Genomic DNA, 5,854 nt, shown 5'->3' on the forward strand with positions numbered 1-5,854 from the left:
AAGTCAGGGAAGGTGGAAAGTCAAAGGAAGGAAGGAAAAGAGGATAATGAACTAAGGACTTAATCAGAATGAAGGTCAGTTAGGCTGGAGAACTACAAGGCAGGGTGATGCAGGGGCTGGTGGATCCAAGTGAGGTGTTTAGACTTTACCTGAGGTCAAGGGAATCTCACGGATGAGCTGACTCCAGAAGGAGACGTGGTTACATCTGCAGGCACTTGTGAATGTTTTAACAGGAGGGTTAGAGCCTCTTTTGGCAAATTCTTGAAAGAGGTAAATGTTTAGATTTTTGTCAACTGGTGTTTCCAGGTCTTTGTTTAATGCAATTTCAGCAAAAAAAAACAGGCTCTGTGAAAGTTGAGGTTTAAGGCAGCTGTCACCAGGAGGAGGCTGAAGAGCTCACAGGTGTGTGGCAGGGAGGACTCTTACAGGCCACACCAGCCCTTCTCAGCACCCCTGCCCAGCCCACACTCAGGGAGGGTCCTGGCAAGGGGACAATCAGAACAGAAAAATGAAGAGGGTGTGGAGCTGTGCCACTCCCTAGGGCAGAGAGTGGTCAGGGCTCTCCCATCCTGGCTCTGTCTGTTTGGTGGCAGGGTGGGTGCCTTGGGAAGGAGGCCCGAATGTGTTAAGAAAGTTCTCTCTCTCTTTTCTCTCTTCCTTTTTTTTTTTTTTTTTTTTTTTTTGAGATGGAGTTTTGCTCTTGTTGCCCAGGCTGGAGTGCAGTGGCGTGATCTCTGCCTCCTGGGTTCAAGGGATTCTCCTGCCTCAGCCTCCCAAGTAGCTGGAATTACAGGTGTGAGCCACCATGTCCAGCTAATTTTTTGTGTTTTTAGTAGAGACAGGGTTTCACCATGTTCGGTGGGCTGGTATCAAACTCCTGACTTCAGGTGATCTGCTTGCCTTGGCCTCCCAAAGTGCTGGGATTACAGGCGTGAGCCATCGTGCCTGGCCCTTCCTTTTTTATTAGCCTGCAGAGAGAGCAAGGCAGTGTGGAGCTAGAGCTGCCTTTTCCTTGGGAAGTCCTCACTTAATCAAAAGAACACAAGCTTTGGAGAAAGGCAGCCCTGGTTTCTAATCTCAGTTTTGCTTCCTTTTACTACTTGTGTGTGACATAGGATGGGTTATTTTTCAAGGTTTCGTGTGTGTGTGTGTGTGTGTGCGTGTGTGTATGTATATATGTTTGGCTCTTAAAGAACAATCTTTTTTCAATCAGAGCATGACTGAGAGGCTGAAATGCTTAGCATTCAGTGGGCATTAAGAAAATATTCATTCTTGTCCTCACTCATCTTGGGACTTGCTTTTGTATCTAGGGAAACAACAAGGTTCTAGAAGTAGGAGCAGGGAAGCAGAGGCCTTTAGAAAGACAGCAGTTAAGGAAACAGGGTACACCTTTGAGGTCAGTTTATCCATTGGAAGAGAAATCAGACAGTCACTGTTTGTGGTTATGAATAATTTATGTATAAGCCTCATAGTCCTTTGGGTGTTTTTCTCCTCACTAACTCCAGCGAATCCAACAGAACTCAAACTTATTTATCAGGGTCTTTACTATGGCCTAGATAAATAGCGATTAGAATCAACAAACTAAAAAGAGGGAAAAGACCCAGCCCCTGACCTAGGGATCTCCCACTGCAGTTGGAGATAGTCATAAAAGTTTCCTACCTGAATACTTGTTAAATGAAAGATAACGTAGTTGAAAGTCAAGAGTGTACCATTAGAGGCCAGTACTCAGAGCCTCGAGGGGGTCATGACCAACTTGCGTGAGGAAGCTGGGAAGATCTCACAGCAGAAGAGAACTTTGAGTTGCATCTTGTGGGAGGGGAATGGGAGGAGGACATGGCGGCGAAGGGTGAGCAAGACCACAAGGTTGGAGACTCTGGTTTTCAGCTCTCCCTGCCCGGTAGACTTGTGTTGAACGTGCAGGGGAAAAACTAAACTCTTGGCCATTGGTTTTCCCATCTGTAATGAATACATCTGAGCCTCAGTTTCTACAACATCCGGACCCACACCACTGACCCCATATTGAAAAGAGGAATCGATGTGGTATTAGACTTGAAAATGCCTGGAAAAGCACATCTTGCTGCCTCAACGCCTAAGGCCTGGTGAGGAAGTACGTGGGACTTCTTCCGGCTATGTCCTCCGGCATAGTACGTCCATCTTCTCCACAAGCCCATGGACTCAGTCCTTAATTCCCTGGGTAGCTACCACCAGCCTTGTTTGTGTTTACTTTCCCTCATGACTGGCGTAGACCAGGCTGCATGTTTGTAAACTCCACGAAGGCCGCAATCATATCTGGAATTTTCATCTCTGTGTTCCTTATGCTTAGCTTAGAACCTGACAGGAGTTACGGATCCATAGATCTGTAGGGAATGGATGAACGAATGGGTGGAAGAATGAATGCTTACACGAATCCAGGCAAGAAGTTGAATGCACTTCTCTAGCGCTTCATTCCCCTGTAGATTCTGAAGCTGGGACCACTGTGCTCTGCTTCCTTTAAAACATATTATTTATTTATTTATCTATTTACTTTTTCTTTTACTGTCTGTGGTTTCTAAATTTCATGGTAGGAAATTTCATCTCCATGTTTCCCATGCCTTGCCTGAAATTTCATTGTAGAAATTTCAAAAATTTCTCTACACCCTAATTCACTACAGAATTTTTTAAAAAATAGAACAGACATAGAAAAACATTGCTCCTGTTTCACTAGACAGGTTAATATTTTGTTCATTTTCTTTATTTTTGTCCTGTGCATGTATCTGAATAGTTACCTACCTATCAATAGCTATCAGTATATTTTAAAAATTAAATATAATTATATAGTTTTGTTCTTTACTTATTTTCTACATAGCATTATATCATGAGAATAGTGTGTCAATTTTTTTAAAGAAACAGAGGTTCATCATATGGTCATATAATTCATTAAATTATTCTTATTTTGTTGGATGTTTTAGACAATATTTACCTTTATAATATTATTGACAGAGAGGAAATAAATACACTGCAGTCTAAATCTTTGAAGGCAATTTGATCATTTCCTTAAAATGAAATTTAATGGATTTGGATTAATGGATTAATAGAAATATAATAGATTAATACGGTCAATATATATAGATAGTTTAAGGCTTGTGATAGAAATTGCCAAATTGCTTTTCTGAAAAATTGCTTCCATTTACATAATTTTCAACAATAACAGGGCTCATCTCACACAGTCTTCACAGGTCTGTGGCCAAAATTCAAAAGCAGTTTGGAGGTAACTCTAGGGTTTACTGGCTTTAATGCTTATTGTCTGTTCTTAAATACTATCATTCAGTCTTTAATTTTGATTGATTACCATAGTGTAGCATAAATTTTTAACTAAATTTTCAGAGACAAGCTTGTATTGATATATGTCCTGACCCATTATCTAGCTGAGAATAAATGACTCTATTTCATTCACATGTGAAAGATAATTTTGCTGGGTATAACACTGTTGGGTCACAAATTTTGCTCCCCAAATTTATGTAGAGGCTGGCTCATGATCTCTGGTCATGTAATCTCAAAAGAGGTAGAATCTATCCTGAGCTTTATTCCATCTTGAGTGATCTACATTGTATGCTTGGATGCTTGTATAACTCATTTTTTTTCTTTTCCTTTTAAGTAATCATTTTTGCTATTAGCCTCTCTTTTCTTTGATTTTTCTCCCTCTAAATCAGACCGGCTTTAATGCCCTGGTATCTTCTGAATCCAGTTGTACCTTCTGTTCTTGTGGGCCTGACTTCTTATGCATGGTCAGCTTTAACTCGAGAGGTCCAACATTTTTCTCATTTTCATTACCTTCTCTTATCATCTAATTATTTACAATTCTTTGTCTTTTTGTCTAAAAGATCTAGTCAAATTCTCTTTGCACATCACTGATTTTACTTTTTACAGTGCTGGTTCCGCTCTTTAAAACCTTCCATACAGCATCTTTAGTGCTCAGGCAATCCTTCCTCACCAAATTTATCTTCTTTTTCTTCTTATTTAGTTGTCATTTGATTTTGACATTGTTCTTACTCCTGACTTCTGGCTGGCCCCTGCTGAAGACATCCAATAATGCCAGATAATTTTCTTTTTTTAAAACTTCAACATCAAATTGTTCTCTGTGTCCTGAGCTTTCATTGGCTATTGAAACTACTGTTTTCTTCCTCCTTTCTTGTGCAGTGTTGTTCTCTCATCAGCTCCTTTTCCTGTTGACTCATCCTCATATGAGGAGTGAGCTCTCTAGACCCTGGGCTGACCAAATATAAGACATGTGTTCTACATGTGCTCTCTCTACCATTTCCCAATTCATAAATTACATGTAAGTTGAGCTCCTCAACGTCAAGTGTCTTCTATAGTAATGATATGGATAAACGCAACAGAAATAGCAACACTACCTATTGTCAATCAAGGATTAACACGTGACAGTCAATGTGCTAAGTGCTTTACATACATGAGCTCATTTTATTCTTCAAACCACCCTGCCAGGGAAGCATGATCTGTCATAAAGGATTTTGTAGATGAGGACACCAAGAGCTGGCAAAGCTGGAGAGCTTGACTGAGGTTGACCATCTAGCCAAGATTGCAGAATCTGGCCTCTAGCCCACCACATGCTATGGAATGAGTCATCCAGGGAGACTGTGTGCTCACATACTCCTTTTCACAGTCCCATATGGGCTTAGACTCAGCACACAGATTGTGTGGAAAATGATCATTTCCAGCATACACTGCTACCAGGACCTTCCACCCTCTGTTTCTACTTGATGTGCCTCAATGATGAAGATCACGTCATCCAGGACCTGTCATGTGATCACTGAGTGTCTTGGATTTGACTCACATGATTTCTGAGAGTTATAGTGTCTTAAAAGCTAGAAAAAAAATAATATGAACGGTAACAGTGGGAATAATTGACCTCTTTTGAGTCTATAATGTGGACTGTACTGTGGGAAGTGCTCTACCTGTACAAGTCCTATGAGTGCTCAAAAATTCTGAGAGAAAGGTTTCTGTGTTCCCATTTTACATCTAAATACACTGAGGTGGAGCCTGCTGTCCTGATGCCTCTCCTCTTTAGAGTGCAAGGACAACTGATGAAGGGAGAGAGAGAAAGAAAAGGCAGGGAGATTACTGCTCAAAGTTGTGCTGATACTAAAATGAAAGAGCTGTGTGGCTTCCACTTTGGACAGATATTGTATTTCTGTCCCAGAGGCCCCTGGAGGGTGGGTGCAGGGGCTTTCTTCCTAACTTCAGGTAAGTGGATTTGCTTTATCAGCAGTGGCACAGTAAAGGCAAGCTAAGAATGGCAATGTTTAGTCCTGCCCCAAAGTTTTGCACCAGCCTTATTTTGGCCAGATTTTCCAGTTCCTAACTGTAAATGAGGATTTGGTGAGATTTTTTTTTTTCTCCCATGTTTCTGAGACTCTGATTTCTCTTCAGTGGACTAATGATTTTGATAATAACACCCTTGTGGAGCTGTCAACCTCAAGTAAAAATTATGCCAAGCCTTTTTCATACTGACTGGATCAAAAATGTAGGAGCTCAAAAATGCCTATCGCCCTTACTATTACTATTCCGTGTTCAGAATGACTGCAGTAAGAAGTTGAAAGAAATTCTACCAGAGACTGCTAGTTTGATGACCTTTTAAAAGCTGAACGAATGCAGGCTAACTTAAAAATCTGTGCAAGTATAATGCAGGCTAACTTAAAAATCTGTGCAAAAATCTAGAATCTTATGGATTCCAGATTAGCGCTTGGCTCCAGGAGAACCAGACAGGGGTGTAAAATAGAAGGCAGGGACAATGTTAAAGCCTTTAACTGTCATGGCTCCCAAACCTTATTTCTTAACCTTTTTGCTTAGGTAGTTC

This window comes from Mandrillus leucophaeus, unplaced genomic scaffold, assembly GCF_000951045.1.
Source record: "Mandrillus leucophaeus isolate KB7577 unplaced genomic scaffold, Mleu.le_1.0 Scaffold4, whole genome shotgun sequence".
Taxonomy (NCBI): Eukaryota; Metazoa; Chordata; class Mammalia; order Primates; family Cercopithecidae; genus Mandrillus; species Mandrillus leucophaeus.